At 57.9% G+C, this 18,836-nt stretch overlaps 1 protein-coding gene across 21 annotated transcripts in view; it reads left to right on the forward strand.

The window, feature by feature from the left end:
- The window catches only part of Myt1l (myelin transcription factor 1 like), a 338,827-nt gene that overhangs the window by 9,870 nt on the left and 310,121 nt on the right, over positions 1–18,836 (forward strand). For all 21 annotated transcript variants that reach the window (XR_013429313.1, XR_013429314.1, XM_078029761.1 and 18 more), the window contains one exon: positions 3,156–3,257. The gene's annotated coding sequence lies outside the window, so the exon portion shown is untranslated. Of the gene's footprint in view, positions 1–3,155; positions 3,258–18,836 lie in introns of those variants that run through there.

Genomic DNA, 18,836 nt, shown 5'->3' on the forward strand with positions numbered 1-18,836 from the left:
ATAGCACATGTTCGTGCTGTGTTAAGTGTGGTAACAGAAACGGACTTAATTTAATAATGTATCCCACCCCCACATTGCAGTGTCCCTTAGGGGTTAGGATGCAGTGTTCCCAGCTGGTCAGCATGGAATGTCCATGAGTGCATGGCCATCCTCTTTGGCTGCCACCCCTTGCTCCTGGGTACATGTGGTGGGCACTGCCCTGCTCCTAAACCAGCCACGCTCAGGGCAGCAGTGCTGGACAGACCCTGCTACAGACGGTCCCAAGAACAGGAAACTGAGTGGCTCCTGTGAGAATCTTGCTCAGACTGGGCACACACTGTTGTTGTTGTTGTTGTTGTTGTTGTTGTTTTAAGGTAACTTTAGTTGCAGCTTGGTGGCTGGTAGCATGTGGTCAGAAGTCTGGTTGTTGGAGGGCGGATCCCATTCACACACAGACGGTGACCTCCTGTGGGTGGCTCAGCTTCTCTGCACTCACTGCCCTCACCTAGCTGCTGAGGATCAGGTGCCACACACAGGTCCAGAGCTTGTGCAGCTGGCTTCTGTCCTGGTCATTTTCAGTAGACCTTCCTTTCCTGCAGAGAGGGACGCTGGCGTGTCAGCCAACAGGACAGTGGTGTGTCCTGAGGTAACAGGGAGCCTTCTTTGGAAAGTTTGTGCAGAAGCAAGTGAATAAACCCCACGCCCTCTGCTTGCCCTGCCAGGGAGCTGCTCAGTCCAGCCTGGGACGGGGCACTGCTCTGCTGAAGTCTCCAGGAGGCTGACCCAGGGCTCCTGGCTGCGGAACTTGGAAGCACATTGTGTTACAGTTCCAGGAAGGGTCAATGCGCCTGTCTGTTTAAAAGTGACAATACCTGGCAGAAATATCTAGTCTGATCTGTTCAAAAGACATGAAGTGGATGGTAATTCACCAGAAATGTTCATAAATGTTAACAACCACGTCCCCCAACTTCCTGAGGCAGAATCTCATTCCAGAGGCCAGAGGAGCCCCGAACCACTGCCTCCACTGTCCCTGCTTCAGATGAGAGCGGCACCCTGTGCTGGAGAAGTTCTGTGTTTCCAGCTCAGTAAACCCAGCGTTTTCAGGAGTATTCGGAGGCTGACGCACGCTGGCTGGGCCCTTGAATCACCTCCTAGGGCACCCTGTGGGTCTCGGGCCAGGATTTTGTGTTGGGATGCTGGTGATGGTCCAGGGAAGGGCGTACGGCAGGAGCAACCAACCGTGTCCTGGATATTTCAGCATTTAAAATCCAACCCTCACCTCCGATAAGTGAGAAGTCCTGATTTCCCTGGAATTATCTGAAGAATTCTTGAGAAATCAAACAATGTGACTGCAACCAGACCAACGCCCCAGCCACGCTGGATGAGTCGTGGGTGTGCACGCCCCTCTCTGCCTCCACTGTCCCTGCCCACAGCAGGGAATGGGAGCCGGGCGCTTCTCACAGCAAGTTGTCCTCTGTGGCCCTGCACCTCCCTGCCCTGCAGGCCACACCCGTGAGGTCTGAGGGCCTGATGTGCACAGGGACTGTCGAGAGCCCTGTGTGCCCTGCTGTTGGCAGCTCCTTGGCCGCGCGACCTCTCCTGCTGCCAACGCGGGAGCCGTGCTCCCTGGAGTCCACCCTCCCCCAGGGTGAGCCAACTCTCGTCCAAGTGCCGGCCAGATTTCCTGCCATTTCAAGTCTAAAATGAGACTGAGTCCCGCAGTTCTCACAATACCTTCTAATGGTTTCTCCGTCTTATTTTGCATTTATGATAAATCCTCAGAAACTTGATATCTGCGTCACTTCTTTTAAGCACGAGAGTGTATTTCAGTCGATTCTGAAAGATCCCAAACGGACAATGCATGGTTGTAATGGTGATACTCTCCCGGAAGAGCCCTTGATCCCATCTGCTAAGGAGGACCTTTCTGTGTGTTCTCCAAGGCTGAGGCTTGCTCACAGCACAAGGAGCTGGGTCAGAGCTTCGCAGGCCTAGGAACGGGTCCACCTGCAGAGGAAGAAGACGCCCTGAGATGCATAGGGGAGTGTGCCTCGGCCCCTCCTCGGGGACGGGAGACCAGGGACGTCTTCAGTGGCCAGGCGGGCAGAGGGCCACGACTCCTCCTGCAGAGGGCCGTTTCTGTTGGTCTGTTCTTGGTGGGAAGATTCTTTGGGGTTAAATTCCATTTTTGTCCTATTACTTACATACAACCTGCACTGTGAACCTTTACACCCCAGGGAGACTTAGGTCACCCCGTTTATACGTCCCTGGACAAGAGTCCAGTGACCACCAGCCCCGCAGTCATGGACAGACAACTTGGGAGGAAACTTGAGTGTCACCTGTTCAGGGCCCTGCAAGAAACCCCCTGAGCAACTCTACAGTGAGCAGAGAATGGTCAAGGGTTCATCTCGACGTCTGCACCGAGCACCTTGGTACCATCCACACAATCACAGTGGCAAATGAGACTTGTGGCAGGACTGAGGGCCTGAGGACGGACAGCCCTCCGGGGGCCAAGGAGCCTGCACAAAGCTGGACGCCTGGAGGAATTTGGCTCCATTTTTTCTCCTCCAGAGCTGCTAAAGCTGGAATGAACGTGCTTTGTGGTTTAGAAACCTGGACCCATGTTCCCAGGGAAGACCTGTCTCCCTCAGGCAATCCAGTTGTCCACGTGAACCAAAGAGCAGGGTGGCAGAAACCCCCTCACTCCGACTCCTCACATACACATTTCGGTCCTCTGTAACTCCTGCTATGGACCTGGTCCTGGACAGCCTGCGGGGGCAAGGTGACCTTGCTGGTTGGTAACTGCAGGTGCTGTGGAGCTTGGGTGCAGAGGCAGTTGTGGGGACCTGCACCGGGAGGTCACCCCTGACACGCTGCCGTGTCCTGGGCTCCCCGCTGCTCTCCACCCACACATCCTTGGTGGTGGGCCTTGCAAAGAGGCCAGAGAGAGACCCTCCCCTACCTGTATGCACCTGCTCTGGTTTCTTTTCTGTTAAAGAATGCACCTGTATTCAAAGGCACCTCACCTCTGACAAGCCCAGCGGGGAGGCTGCAGGCCTGTGCGTGGGTAAACCAGCACTGCCCATGGGGGGAAGCCTCTTCTGAACCAGAGACCTGGGGGCCGTCGCTTCCCCCAAGTCCTAAGGAAGAGGTTCACTCACCGTTTCTTCTCTTCTCAGGTGCAGGGAAGGTCGCTGGAGGCACTAGCAGAGGACCAGGTGTTACCAGCCGCGCCCGGACGTTGGCCCAGCGCATGCAGTTGTTCCCAGTCTCGGAGTGCGGTAGGTGCAGACTTGTGACTTCACGGGGTGTAACGAGCATCAGCTGATGGCAAGTGGGGCTGGATACAGAAACGTCAGGTTTAAGTTGGGTGAAGGAGTAGAAGTTATTCTCTGCCATTTTGTTCTTAATGTCTCTGGTGCTTAGATACTTCAATTTTATGTCATTTTGGGGTGATTGAATATGCAAGTTGATTCAGACATCAGCTCTGATCTTTCCAGGCATCTTCACGCCAATGGGAGCACTGGGTGTAGTCCAGCTAGCTCTGAAACAAACCGGATCAGGTAGAGCGGCTTATGCGGAAGCATGCTGCTAACTCCTGGGTTTTACCCCCACCCGGGGGTCCTCCTGGGCTTCAGGAGGCTGCCCTGCCACTCCAGTGTCCTTGTCCTGATGTCCCTCCTCTCTATCTCCATGAAGGTGGCATTGTCCCTTTGGAGTCCAAGCCAGCTTTGACCCAGAGTGTGCTTTCTCTCGGAGGCTTGCCCTTGGCAGCTCTCCGTCTCCCAAACGCCCATCCTGAGGCCTCACTGTGTTGACCCCACCTCCTGGAGGCCAGCGTGGGCCTGAGGGCTGCGGACTTGTCTGCCCTGGCTCTCTGAGGCTGACCCCCAGCTGCCCCAGCCTCTGCCAGCTCTGATGGTTACGAGTGGGTGGACCTGAGAAGAGGCACCCTTACCAACACTTGCGGAAGGACCATCTGTTGGACCCAGTGTCCTCTACACTACTCGGCTGATTTTCAAGTGTCAGAGGTCACACTGCTCAAGGCATAGAATGGAGGCTCCCTGACTGTGGGGTCAAGGTCCACAGCTTCTGAATTCCATGATTGGCATTAATACCCGGTTGCCAGAGTGGGACGTCGGTTGACTGTGTTTTCTTAAAGTGGTCTGTGTATTCCCATTGTAGAAGACTCGGTTATTAGAGAAACAAACTACGATAATAAAGAGCAAAGTGTGAGAGCCCCACCTGGAGCCTCACTGCTGTGATGCTCCTGTAGATGGATCCCGGCCACCCGGGCTCTCCACGGTTCGCCCTAGCAGGTGCCTCCTGGGCCCTCCCCTGGCTCTCGGCCACCTGTCTGGCTTCCATCCTCTCAGACGTGGAGCACGGCCGGGCACCTGCCGCCTGGACAGTCCGCCCTCTGCTCACGGCCCACGAGCCCACGGAGCAGGCAGCACGGTGCCCGGCCGTGCTCCACGTAGGCTGGGCTTTGGGGACAGGTGCGTGTCCTGTGTTCTCTGCGCTTGCTGGCATCGGATACAGAGGGACTTGACCGTGGAGAAGCCGTCTGGGAGGTGGCTTGACTGTGGCGGTGTGGGCTGCGTGGCCAGGCCCCCCTGAACAAGGCTGGCAGAAGCACAGGCCATGCCATCCTCGGGTGGAGGGGAGGCAGGGGAGCAGGAGCCCTGAGAGAAGGGCACTGGGCACGACCAGGGTCCCCAGCAGGGCCGAGGCTGGGACTGCCTCGATGGCATCTCAGAGGCAGAGGGAGGTCTGGAAAGCTGGACAAGCTGGACATGCTGGACGCAACCTGCAGCAGGGGGCAGAGGCTCCCGGAGCGGGAGCTGGGTTCGCTTTTTGTCCGTTGGGTTGGGTTTGGTGTTAGGGACTGAACCCAGGGACGCTTTGCCACCAGGCCACATCCCCAGCCCTCTCCGTTTCAGCCTGATGCAGGCTCTGGCTGGGCTGCGGCGGCTAGCCTCCCTCCTCCTGCCTCCGCCTCCCGAGTCGCAGGGACTCCAGACGTGCTCCGCTGCGCCTGTCAGCTTGGTGTTTTAACGATGCCCGCTAGGTGTTGGCTGAGGCCTGTGGCTCAGGACCCCAAGGAAGCACACCCAGGGCTGGGCTTCTGCCCAGCAGAGTGGAAGGTGCTGGCTGTGTTCTGCTTCGTCCCCACAGCACCTCTGGACAGACCCCTGGGCGTGTGGCCCCGTCCACCTGAACCTGCCAGCCGCAGCTCAGGTTCCCCGCCATTGTGACACAAGAACCTGCGTGTGACGATCTGCTCCTCCGTGTCACAATCTGCTTTTGAAACCCCTTTCTAAACGTGTCCACCTAGTTGTCCTCCCAGGTGGGGCTCAGATGTCCACTGTGGTGACCCCAGCCTCCATGCACCCATACTCGGCCAGGTGCCCAGGCTCTCTGCCCACTGCCCAGTCCTGTGCACTCCTGGTACCACCCTGATTGGCACCACTGCAAGCTTCCTGCCTGCCCCTCGCAGCCCCAAGGCATCCCTGGGCTGGCCTCAGGGACCCTGCCGGGTGGCGACTGGCCTGGGAGATAGGAGACCTCAAGTGCGAGGACACTGTTGAGGTTGGCTGGTAGGAGACGTGTGCACAGTGTGGCTGGAGACCATTTGGTGCTGCAGTGGGTGGCTGGAGGGAACTGGCCTTTCCTCTAGGTACGCCACATGACAGGGAACTGTCCTCAGACTCCCCCTTGGTCTCAGAAATGGCTTTGGAAAAGTAAAGACCAAGTCTCCAGAGCAAGATGCTCACATCTGAAAATACATGCCAGGAGCTCTCACCTGTGGACAGTGACCAAGTGCCACAGTCCAGCTGCAGCAAAATAACCAGGGGGTGACGAGCAACTTGTGTACGTTGATACAGCAGGAGTAGGAGCCCTTTATTGTAGGACAGGAGGGGTATAGATACATTCCACACAGCTTATCTAATTAACATAAACTAGATACAGCAGTCAACCAATAAGGAATCTCTACACTTAATGGCTCACTGGCGCTACTTCACATACCACTCCCCCTGGCAAAATGCCAGGCGCCATCCAGACTTGTTTACAGACCTTAACCACCAAGAATGCCCCTTCCCCAGTCCCAGATGTGGAAGAAAGTTTATTTCACATTGCCAACCCCTTCCAGGGACATCTGAGTACTTCTAACACATCGGCCTGCCCTCTCTCCCCCTCCTCCCTCATTCCCTCCTCCTTCCTTCCTCCCTCCCTCCCTCCTCCTCCCTCCTTCCTTCCCTTCCTCCCTCCTTCCTCCTTCCTCCTCCTCCTCCCTCCCTCCCTCCTGATTCCTGCCTATTCTCTTTTCATTTCCCTTCATACAAACACATGATAGGTATATTTTTGAGTCTTGAGTCTTTTCACTCATTTCATATTATTTGGTTAGTGTTCTAGGATGTCTGTATATCATATTTTCAATTTTAATGAAAGGCAAGAGTATTAAAACACTGGAAAGAACATGTCTCTATTCCTGCGCAGGGCAGCACTGTGTGGGTGGACGGAGGCCGGCTCTGCCTCTGCTGTTCCAGGCAGCGACAGCAGACGTCCTTCCTGTCCTCCTCCCCCCACCGAGGTCACTGGGGCAGCTGGCGACCTGCTGGCCTGAGCGCCTGCTGAGCAGGACTCACATCCTCGGTCCAGGGGTGCCTCCTAGGCTGGGGGCAGCCTTGCCAGCCTCTGAGCTCCCGCCGTATCCAGGACAGGCTCTGTCCTCCTGGGCAGAGGGAGCCCCAGTTTCACGCAGCCCTGGAGTCCCGTGGTCTTACGTGGAAACACCGCAGCCTTTGACCCTGGGGCGGAGTTCCGGCTCTTAGTGGTTCTGGTTTTCCTTTCATCCGCTGTTCTTTTCCTTCAATAGGCAAGAATTATTGATTTTGTACTATTTATTCCTTTATCTCAAAAAAAATTAAGGCTCACATCCTAAACTCATAGACCAGAAAATAAAATGCCTGTCTCTAGGAGAGTGATCTGAGCATGTGACAGTTTGTGGGAGCAGGGAGCAAGGACCTGGGTCAGGAGTATGGGACATGAGAGATGCACCCAAAGGCATGTCTGCAGGGTGGAGGGAAGCAGGGTGGCGGGTTGTTGGCAAGACAGTGTTTTCTGTCTGGCCTTTGAAGAGGCCTCACTAGCAGGGAACTGGGAGAGTTCAAGCCATAAGAAAGGGAGCCTTGTAGGAGTCCAGAGCATGATTTCAGCAAGGGAAAGAACTGTGCAAAGGCCCTGAGGCAGAACTGTGGCTGGAACGTTGGAGGAATAGGCAATAGGCCAATGGCAGAGCTGCAGAAGGAGGTGAGAAATGCATCAGGGCTGGGTGCAGAGTACCAGGGAATGGAGAGAGAGGAGGGCCTGTGCGTCACTTGAGTGAGATGGTAAGCTGCTGGAAAGTTCTGGGCAGACAGGATCCTAATGGTGCTTATGCTTCAGAAGTCTCCCTGCAGCAGGTGGGGACGGGGCTGCGAGAGCAGAGGAGGAGCTGGAGACACAGGTGGGATGAAGGGGGCCGTGGTGGGGACGCCAGCTGGAGCCCTGGAGCTGGAGGGCAGCTGGGCCCCTGGCTGAGGGTGTGCAGCCTGAGGGCGGCACGGAGCTGAGAGCGCCACCTGGTGGAGCACCCTGGGGGAAGCGGGCTCATCCCTCAGGAGAGCCGAGATGGCCCCCTGGTGTCCAGTGGGGAAGTCAGGGGCGCACAGGAAGCTCCCAGTGTGGGGCAGGGCTGCGACGCCTGGGCTAGAGATGAGGATCACAAAGCAGCTGAGCCCACAGAGCCGAGCCCACCGCAGACTGGACTGGCTCCTGCTGAGGCTGAGGGCGCAGCAGCCAGGGGCAGCAGGAACTGGAGACGGGCAAGAGCCACAGCCCTGTGGGGAGCTGAGGCTCTGTCCTGGAGCCTGCTCATGGCCAGGCAGGGCCATCCCTGACCACAGCAGTGATCGCAGGGACCATGTGGAGGGTGTGAGGGACGGGGCAGGCTGAGGGTTGGCAGCTATGGGCAGGAGCCTCTTCCTGCGAGCTCTGTCCTGGAGGACAGGAGGCTGGGCCTCGCTGCAGGCAGAGGCAGTTTTCTGCAAGGTTTGCCTTCATTTTCTTTCTTAGGAGAAGTTACACAGCCTATGAGCATGGTTGGGAAGACGGAGGAGACAGAGACACTGGGGTGGGGGAGCCCAGGGCCGGCAGGGGATGGCAGCCTTGGCCTGGGAGGAGGCAGCCAGGTGGACTCGGCAGGGGACTGGCAGGGTGTCCGCTGAGAGCAGAGACAGAAGCCAGACGGAGCTCTGGAGGCCAAGCGGGAAGGTGAGGGTGCCAGCTGAGGAAGGGCACCTGTCCTTGAGACCCCAGCAAGGGTTTGGTCACAGTGTCACTGTGGCTCTGGCTGAGGGCGAGGGGCGGGCGGAAGCAGCCAGCAGGCCCTGTTGCTCTCCAGGATGTGCTGGTCCTGAAGTGATGAGGTCCGCGGGTCGCCAGATGGGAGGAGGGCTTCTGAAAGGAGGCAGGTCCTGATTGTGGAAGGGCCTGGTGCTGGCTCTTGGTGATGTCTGCAGCCCTGACCCCAGCAGGCAGATGGGGTCTGCACAAATCCTGGTGGGACGCAGGGTGCCGAGCTGTGTTTTTGTCATTAACTACTCTGGCCGACCGCATGCTCCCCCAGGTCCTGGGTGGCTCCCTGAGAGAAGCTCTGCATACGTCCAGGAGCACTTAGGCAGAGGGAGGGCCGTTCTCTCTCAGGCTGTTTGTTATCTTTGGCAAACTTCAGGTTTGACTTAGATCCGTAACTTAAGTGACAGATCCCTCCTTTCCCTTCCTCTGTACCACCCCACGTCTGGCCCATGGTAAGGGCTCAAGAATCATCTGTAAGGGAAGGAGGAACTTTCTGTGCACGTGTCAGCACCAGGTCAGTAACCAGTGGACGACCCAGGGCCCCAGGAGCCCGTCTCTTGCCATCTAGAACCTGCCTCCCATCGCTCAGCCCGCTGTGGCCGCGGCCTTTTCATCACTGTGACCAGAAGACCAAGGCGAGCAGCACAGAGGAGCAAAGTTTCCTTTGTCTCACGGTCTCTGAGGTCTCAGTGCATTGCTCTGAGCTGAGTGAGAACTCCAAGGTGGGAGTGTGTGGAGGAAAGCAGCTCAGAAGGTGAGGGAGTCAGCAGTACCACTTCCTGCAGCCCTACCCCACCTGCCTCCGTGGGCACCCGCTGAGCATTCAGTGATCAGTCCCCTGGTTAGGTCCCAGTCCTCCTCCTGTGGTCATTGGCCTTTGAACCTTGCGTTGCCTCACACATGAGCTCTGGGGGCCCCTCACCTCTAAACCACAGCACTGCGGTAACAAGGCGCTGTTTACGGGCAGCGTAAGCCACGCCCACTTACTGCTCGTGGTTCTGGATGCTGGGGAACCCCAAGGCCAGGTGTCCTTGGAGTAGTGTCTGGCGGGGGCTCCCTTCCTGGTGTGCAGATGGCCCTGCATGTGGAAGAGGGCTGGTCTCTCCTCTTGGTAAGGGGCACTAACTCCTGACGGATGCTCCATCCTTGCCCACTTAACCTCCCAGAGGACCTGACTCCCTGCAGCATCCAGTTAGTGCCACAAGATCCAAATTCTGGAAGAACACAGACTCAGTCCACAGCACACACGTGCATACATGTGACGTCTAACACGTGTACATATATGTGTACAGATGTGATTTATAACTAGGTTTATAATATTAGGTTCTTTTGTAGATGGAGATGAAGAACTGTAAGATCTAGCAGCAAAGAGAATAGCAGAGAGACTCTGAGGGCCTGTGTTGGCGTAAAGGGACACACGGAGATTCTGCCTCCCTGGTTGGAGGACAGCCATGCAGGCAGAGGATGCGGGGTCAGAGGGAATCAGAACTCACAGCATTATTCAGTTTGCTGGGATTTGGGACAAAAGGAAAGGTGGACGGCTGGCCCATGGCATCACAATGTCAGAGCTGTGAGTGCCAGGACTGGCCACAGGCCTTGCTATGGTGGACACAGCCAGGGAGGACCAGAGATGACCCAGCTCAGTGTGAGATAGTGGCACGGCTTTCCATGGCCACAAGGAGGGAGAGCAGCAGAGATGACCCTAGCAGGAAATGGGAGAGAAGGCAGGGGACATCTGGCGGGAGCAGCGACCTGTAACAGTCCCATCCATTATCTCCATTAATCCTCCTACTGTCGGGAGGGAGATGGGATTCGATCCTTGTCTGTGGGGGAGGGAGGGGACGGAGCAGCCTCGGTGTCGCTCGCTCGGAGTGGGATCTGCAGCTGGAGCGGAGCCAGGCACTCTTCCTTCCCACTGTGCTCGGATACGTGCGCAGCATGGGATGTGTGTGTGGAAGCTTCCAGAGCCATTTGGCATTGAGGCAACATTCAAGGGCAGGATCATTTTACACAGCTATTTCCGTGGTGCTTCTAAAGCAGACGGGCTAAAGCGACTTAACTGGGTTTTTAAAACCCCATTCTCCACCAGCACGTCATTTTGGAAGCACTCAGTGACCCCCTTGCCGAGGCTGGTCACTAGCCTCCAGTCACATGGAGGTGCGGAGCTGGTATACGAGGCTGGCAAAGAGGGACCCCCCACATCTTCCCAGTAGCTAGGTGCTCCACAGAACACCCCCAGAAGCGAGGCACTCTGGGAGGCGTTATCAAAGCCCCCTTTCTTTCCACCTTGTGAATGCGTGTGTGCCCTCCCCCACAGACTCATTTACATATTTCACTCAGGCTAATAATTAAGTGGGTCTGAATTCCTTGGGCAGCAGGGAGACCCGGGGAGGGAGGCCCGCTCTGACCAGCAAGCACCGGTGGACAGCACGGCGGGAAGAGGAGGGCGTCCTGTGCTGGAAGCTGAGGGAACAGCAGAGGTGACCCTAGCAGGAAATGGGAAAGACTCTCACCCAAGAGTGTCCTCACGGGGCTCCCAAGGGGCCTTGACCCTCCCCATGTGTCCTGCCTCCCACTGCCAAGTGTCCCAACATGTCCCCGGGGTTGCTTGACGTTGATGTAGAACAGTGGTTTTCATCACACCTGTATCTATTTTTTATGATGAATAAATTTCACCAGGTATATCTGGGTTGAAATGTGGAAAATTGGCCTTAAAATAATACGTTTTGTATTTCAGTCAAAGGTGATTCTTCCCCGACCCCCTTGGTTTTTTCTTCCTTATCTACTTCAGTCCCACATGGGTAGCTTTCTCACTTCACGTGCAAATAATTGTTCTACTCATCTCCCTGGCTCTTTATGACAAAATATATGGAAAGAAGATTTCTGTATTATGGGGAGGATCATTTCATTATTTCCACACGCTTTTTACGTTTTTTTCCTTGTTGACAATGACGGGGAACATCACTGATGATTTGGAGTTCAAAAAATAAAATACTTCCATCCAAAGTAGGCATGCACATGAATCCAATGTATGTGAGCTAACTCAGAATTGAAAATGGACTTTATATCAAACTCCATATTGTATTTTATAAGTCTGTTTCTACCATTTTGGAATTCCCACCTGATATTCTCCCAAATCTCACCCTTTACTAATACCCATTAGATGGGGTCCTCGATGGATCTTTAAGCCGGACGTTGACAGCAGGTATCGGCTCAGTGGCAGGGCAGTTTGGGGTACTTTATGGAGCCTCTCTTCTTGGTCCTTGTTTTGGCCAGATTTTTCTCTGCTGTGACCAAAGGACCTGACAAGAATAATTTTAGAAGAGGAAAGGTTTATTTGGGGGCTCGTGGTTTCCCTAGATGGCCACCTCATGGATGTGAGCGGACCGTCATGGCGGAAGGATGTGGTCAAGGAGAGCAGCAGGGAACATGGCACCAGGATTCAGAGAGAGAGAGAGAGCTCTCCTCACAGTAAGGTATCAGCCCTCCTCCAGCCACACCACCTGTGAACAGTCTCCGCCCAGTGAACCTCGGGGACCGTCCTCCTCTGGGACCGCTGGCTGCACAGGTGGCAGCCGTCCCACTTCTGTCTCGTCCTCGCAGCTCAGAGGCACATCCCGACTGGGGAGGAGAGACTCAGACGGCCTCCCAGGCCCTTTCCACGGACCTGCCCAGGGCCCTGGGCCACACTGGGCCTCATCCTTCCAACTCCTCTTCCCCTGGAGAGCAGACGGGTGGCGCCTTCTCCTGTGGCCACCGATGACCAGCCCAGCCCTCCGCCCCCGCCCCTTTCCCTGGCTGCAAGGCCATCCACGCCATCAGCTTCTTCCGCCAGGGCTGTCACCGCCGCACCTCAGGGGCTCCCTCCACCTGACTCCGCCTTTGCTCCGGGCTCTGTCCCCTTCTTCATGGTCCCCGCTTTTCTTTCTCAGACGACCTAAAGCACACGCTCAGACGGGGTCTTGGGTTAAGGCCTGGATCTGTGCTCCCCCTTTTGGGGGCCTTGAGATTTCCCCTCCACGAGTCCGTTTCCCTGTGTCAAGTGAAGGACAGGCCTCCTGTGCAGGTGGCCAGGGCCCCAGGGCAGCACACCTGGCCAGGTCGTGATCTTGGGCATTCCGGCCCCTCCTGAGACCTTCTCTACAGCTCGTGCCTCTCAAACCGCCCTCCCAGCGCGAGTCTTCTCCAGGCTATCTGCACCCATTTTGTTCAGACTTTTCCTGGTTCCCAGTCTCCCACATAGCTTCCTGGTCACCTGTGGGCAATATAGCACCCTCTCTGTGCCAGGACACCCTTTGTCTTCCACCTGGCCTGACCATGTTGTCCCCTTCCTCCAACCTGCCTGCCTCCAGGCCTGCTGCAAGCCGTCTGCAGTGTCCTCACAGGTTCACCAGCAAACACAGGCCCTGAGCAGCAGGCCAGAGGGACGTCCTCAGGCCTGACCTGCTCCACTCACCCTGATGCTCTCAGCACTCCCACTGCACCTGGGCTTCAGCAAAACCCAGAAAGAGCCCGTTGGGAGCAGAGGCTCCTGTCCCCCGGCACAGTTGGTGTCAATGTGGAATCCCGCCACAAGAGGACTGGAGCTCCTGAGAGACTGCACGCTAACTGAGGCACAGTGGACAAGCATTCCCATGCAGAGCATGCTCTTTTGAAATGATCCTGGGCAGTGACATCAAAGTTCAGAGCCGTATTCCACCATGTAACGTCTCTGAGCTTTGCTGAGTTGTCCCTGGAAAACTCCATTGTTGACCCCCAGAATGGGACTGGTGCCCTCGTCGTGGAGATGCAGGGAACCCTCCTCATGGAGATGCTGGGAGCCCTCCTCATGGAGATGCAGGGAGCCTTCCTCATGGAGATGCAGGAAACCCTCCTCATGGAGATGCAGGGAGCCCTCCTCATGGAGATGCAGAGAGCCCTCCTCATGGAGATGCAGGGAACCCTCCTCATGGAGATGCTGGGAGCACTCCTCGTGGAGATGCAGGGAACCCTCCTCGTGGAGATGCTGAAAGCACTCCTCGTGGAGATGCAGGGAGCCCTCCTCATGGAGATGCAGGGAGCCCTCCTCATGGAGATGCAGGGAACCCTCCTCATGGAGATGCAGGGAGCCCTCCTCATGGAGATGCAGGGAGCCCTCCTCATGGAGATGCAGGGAGCCCTCCTCATGGAGATGCAGGGAGCCCTCCTCATGGAGATGCAGTGAACCCTCCTCATGGAGATGCAGGGAGCCCTCCTCATGGAGATGCAGGGAGCCCTCCTCATGGAGATGCAGAGAACCCTCCTCATGGAGATGCAGGGAGCCCTCCTCATGGAGATGCAGGGAGCCCTCCTCATGGAGATGCATGGAGCCCTCCTCATGGAGATGCAGGGAGCCCTCCTCATGGAGATGCAGGGAGCCCTCCTCATGGAGATGCAGGGAGCCCTCCTCATGGAGATGCAGGGAGCCCTCCTCATGGAGATGCAGAGAGTCCTCCTCATGGAGATGCAGGGAGCCCTCCTCATGGAGATGCAGGAAGCCTTCCTCATAGAGATGCAGGGAGCCCTCCTCATGGAGATGCAGGGAGCCCTCCTCATGGAGATGCAGGGAGCCCTCCTCATGGAGATGCAGGAAGCCTTCCTCATAGAGATGCAGGGAGCCCTCCTCATGGAGATGCAGGGAGCCTTCCTCATGGAGATGCAGGGAGCCTTCCTCATGGAGATGCAGGGAGCCCTCCTCATGGAGATGCAGTGAACCCTCCTCATGGAGATGCAGGGAGCCCTCCTCATGGAGATGCAGGGAGCCCTCCTCATGGAGATGCAGGGAGCCCTCCTCATGGAGATGCAGGGAGCCCTCCTCATGGAGATGCAGGGAGCCCTCCTCATGGAGATGCAGGGAGCCCTCCTCATGGAGATGCAGGGAGCCTTCCTCATGGAGATGCAGGGAACCCTCCTCATGGAGATGCAGGGAACCCTCCTCATGGAGATGCAGGGAGCCCTCCTCATGGAGATGCAGGGAGCCCTCCTCATGGAGATGCAGGGAGCCCTCCTCATGGAGATGCAGGGAGCCCTCCTCATGGAGATGCAGGGAGCCCTCCTCATGGAGATGCAGGGAGCCTTCCTCATGGAGATGCAGGGAGCCCTGCTCATGGAGATGCAGGGAGCCCTCCTCATGGAGATGCAGGGAGCCCTCCTCATGGAGATGCAGGGAGCCCTCCTCATGGAGATGCAGGGAGCCCTCCTCATGGAGATGCAAAGAGCCCTCCTCATGGAGATGCAGGGAGCCCTCCTCATGGAGATGCAGGGAACCCTCCTCATGGAGATGCAGGGAGCCCTCCTCATGGAGATGCAGGGAGCCCTCCTCATGGAGATGCAAAGAGCCCTCCTCATGGAGATGCAGGGAGCCCTCCTCATGGAGATGCAGGGAGCCCTCCTCATGGAGATGCAGGGAACCCTCCTCATGGAGATGCAGGGAGTCCTCCTCGTGGAGATGCAAAGAGCCCTCCTCATGGAGATGCAGGGAGCCCTCCTCATGGAGATGCAGGGAGCCCTCCTCATGGAGATGCAGGGAGCCCTCCTCATGGAGATGCAGGGAGCCCTCCTCATGGAGATGCAGGGAGCCCTCCTCATGGAGATGCAGGGAGTCCTCCTCGTGGAGATGCAAAGAGCCCTCCTCATGGAGATGCAGGGAGCCCTCCTCATGGAGATGCAAAGAGCCCTCCTCATGGAGATGCAGGGAGCCCTCCTCATGGAGATGCAGGGAACCCTCCTCATGGAGATGCAGGGAGCCCCCCTCATGGAGATGCAGGGAGCCCTCCACATGGAGATGCAGGGAGCCCTCCTCGTGGAGATGCAGGGAGCCCTCCTCGTGGAGATGCAGGGAGCCCCCCTCGTGGAGATGCAGGGAGCCCTCCTCATGGAGATGCAGGGAGCCCTCCTCATGGAGATGCAGTGAACCCTCCTCATGGAGATGCAGGGAGCCCTCCTCATGGAGATGCAGGGAGCCCTCCTCATGGAGATGCAGGGAGCCCTCCTCATGGAGATGCAGTGAACCCTCCTCATGGAGATGCAGGGAGCCCTCCTCATGGAGATGCAGGGAGCCCTCCTCATGGAGATGCAGGGAGCCCTCCTCATGGAGATGCAGGGAGCCCTCCTCATGGAGATGCAAAGAGCCCTCCTCATGGAGATGCAGGGAGCCGTCCTCATGGAGATGCAGAGAGTCCTCCTCATGGAGACGCAGGGAGCCCTCCTCGTGGAGACGCAGGGAGCCCTCCTCGTGGAGATGCAGGGAGCCCTCCTCGTGGAGATGCAGGGAGCCCTCCTCGTGGAGATGCAGGGAGCCCTCCTCGTGGAGATGCAGGGAGCCCTCCTCGTGGAGATGCAGGGAGCCCTCCTCGTGGAGATGCAGGGAGCCCTCCTCGTGGAGATGCAGGGAGCCGTCCTCGTGGAGATGCAGGGAGCCGTCCTCGTGGAGATGCAGGGAGCCGACCTCGTGGAGATGCAGGGAGCCCTCATCATGGAGATGCAGGGAGCCCCCCTCATGGAGATGCAGGGAGCCCTCCTCGTGGAGATGCAGGGAGCCGTCCTCGTGGAGATGCAGGGAGCCGTCCTCGTGGAGATGCAGGGAGCCGTCCTCATGGAGATGCAGGGAGCCCTCATCATGGAGATGCAGGGAGCCCCCCTCATGGAGATGCAGGGAGCCCTCCTCATGGAGATGCATTGAGCCCTCCTCCTGGAGATGCAGTGAACCCTCCTCATGGAGATGCAGGGAGCCCTCCTCATGGAGATGCAGGGAGCCCTCCTCATGGAGATGCAGGGAGCCCTCCTCATGGAGATGCAGGGAGCCCCCCTCATGGAGATGCAGGGAGCCCTCCTCATGGAGATGCAGGGAGCCCTCCTCATGGAGATGCAGAAAGTCCTGCTCATGGAGATGCAGGGAGCCCTCCTCATGGAGATGCAGGGAACCCTCCTCATGGAGATGCAGGGAGCCCTCCTCATGGAGATGCAGGGAGCCCTCCTCATGGAGATGCAGGGAGCCCTCCTCATGGAGATGCAGGGAGCCCTCCTCATGGAGATGCAGGAAACCCTCCTCATGGAGATGCAGGGAGCCCTCCTCATGGAGATGCAGGGAGCCCTCCTCATGGAGATGCAGGGAGCCCTCCTCATGGAGATGCAGTGAACCCTCCTCATGGAGATGCAGGGAGCCCTCCTCATGGAGATGCAGGGAGCCCTCCTCATGGAGATGCAGAAAGTCCTGCTCATGGAGATGCAGGGAGCCCTCCTCATGGAGATGCAGGGAACCCTCCTCATGGAGATGCAGGGAGCCCTCCTCATGGAGATGCAGGGAGCCCTCCTCATGGAGATGCAGGGAGCCCTCCTCATGGAGATGCAAGGAGCCCTCCTCATGGAGATGCAGGGAGCCCTCCTCATGGAGATGCAGGGAACCCTCCTCATGGAGATGCAGGGAGCCCTCCTCATGGAGATGCAGGGAGCCCTCCTCATGGAGATGCAGGGAGCCCTCCTCATGGAGATGCAGGGAGCCCTCCTCATGGAGATGCAGGAAACCCTCCTCATGGAGATGCAGGGAGCCCTCCTCATGGAGATGCTGGGAGCCCTCCTCATGGAGATGCAGGGAGCCCTCCTCATGGAGATGCAGGGAGCCCTCCTCATGGAGATGCAGGGAGCCCTCCTCATGGAGATGCAGGAAACCCTCCTCGTGGAGATGCAGGGAGCCCTCCTCGTGGAGATGCAGGGAGCCCTCCTCGTGGAGATGCAGGGAGCCCTCCTCGTGGAGATGCAGGGAGCCCTCCTCGTGGAGATGCAGGGAGCCCTCCTCGTGGAGATGCAGGGAGCCCTCCTCGTGGAGATGCAGGGAGCCCTCCTCGTGGAGATGCAGGGAGCCCTCCTCGTGGAGATGCAGGGAGCCCTCCTCGTGGAGACGCAGGGAGCCCTCCTCATGGAGATGCAGGGAGCCCTCCTCGTGGAGATGCAGGGAGCCCTCCTCATGGAGACGCAGGGAGCCCTCCTCGTGGAGATGCAGGGAGCCCTCCTCGTGGAGATGCAGGGAGCCCCCCTCGTGGAGATGCAGGGAGCCCTCCTCATGGAGATGCAGAGAGCCCTCCTCATGGAGATGCAGGGAGCCTTCCTCATGGAGATGCAGGGAGCCCTCCTCATGGAGACGCAGGGAGCCCTCCTCATGGAGTAGCAGGGAGCCCTCCTCATGGAGATGCAGAGAGCCCTCCTCGTGGAGATGCAGGGAGCCTTCCTCATGGAGATGCAGGGAGCCTTCCTCATGGAGATGCAGGGAGCCTTCCTCATGGAGATGCAGGGAGCCCTCCTCATGGAGATGCAAAGAGCCCTCCTCATGGAGATGCAGGGAGCCCTCCTCGTGGAGATGCAGGGAGCCCTCCTCATGGAGATGCAGGGAGCCCTCCTCGTGGAGATGCAGGGAGCCCTCCTCGTGGAGATGCAGGGAGCCCTCCTCGTGGAGATGCAGGGAGCCCTCCTCGTGGAGATGCAGGGAGCCCTCCTCGTGGAGATGCAGGGAGCCCTCCTCGTGGAGATGCAGGGAGCCCTCCTCGTGGAGATGCAGGGAGCCCTCCACATGGAGATGCAGGGAGCCCTCCTCGTGGAGATGCAGGGAGCCCTCCTCATGGAGATGCAGGGAGCCCTCCTCGTGGAGATGCAGGGAGCCCTCCTCATGGAGATGCTGGGAGCCCTCCTCATGGAGATGCAGGGAGCCCTCCTCATGGAGATGCAGGGAGCCCTCCACATGGAGATGCAGGGAGCCCTCCTCGTGGAGATGCAGGGAGCCCTCCTCATGGAGATGCAGTGAACCCTCCTCATGGAGATGCAGGGAGCCCTCCACATGGAGATGCAGGGAGCCCTCCTCGTGGAGATGCAGGGAGCCCTCCTCATGGAGATGCAGTGAACCCTCCTCATGGAGATGCAGGGAGCCCTCCTCATGCAGATGCAAAGAGCCCTCCTCATGGAGATGCAGGGAGCCCTCCTCATGCAGATGCAAAGAGCCCTTCTCATGGAGATGCAGGGAGCCCTCCTCATGGAGATGCAGGGAGCCCTCCTCATGGAGATGCACTAAACCCTCCTCATGGAGATGCAGGGAGCCCTCCTCATGGAGATGCACTAAACCCTCCTCATGGAGATGCAGGGAGCCCTCCTCATGGAGATGCACTAAACCCTCCTCATGGAGATGCAGGGAGCCCTCCTCATGGAGATGCACTAAACCCTCCTCATGGAGATGCAGGGAGCCCTCCACATGGAGATGCAGGGAGCCTTCCTCATGGAGATGCAGGGAGCCCTCCTCATGGAGATGCAGGGAGCCCTCCTCATGGAGATGCAGGGAGCCCTCCTCATGGAGATGCAGGGAGCCCTCCTCATGGAGATGCAGGGAGCCCTCCTCATGGAGATGCAGGGAGCCCTCCTCATGGAGATGCAGGGAGCCCTCCTCATGGAGATGCAGGGAG

Source organism: Ictidomys tridecemlineatus, chromosome 12 (genome assembly GCF_052094955.1).
Source record: "Ictidomys tridecemlineatus isolate mIctTri1 chromosome 12, mIctTri1.hap1, whole genome shotgun sequence".
NCBI lineage: Eukaryota > Metazoa > Chordata > Mammalia > Rodentia > Sciuridae > Ictidomys > Ictidomys tridecemlineatus.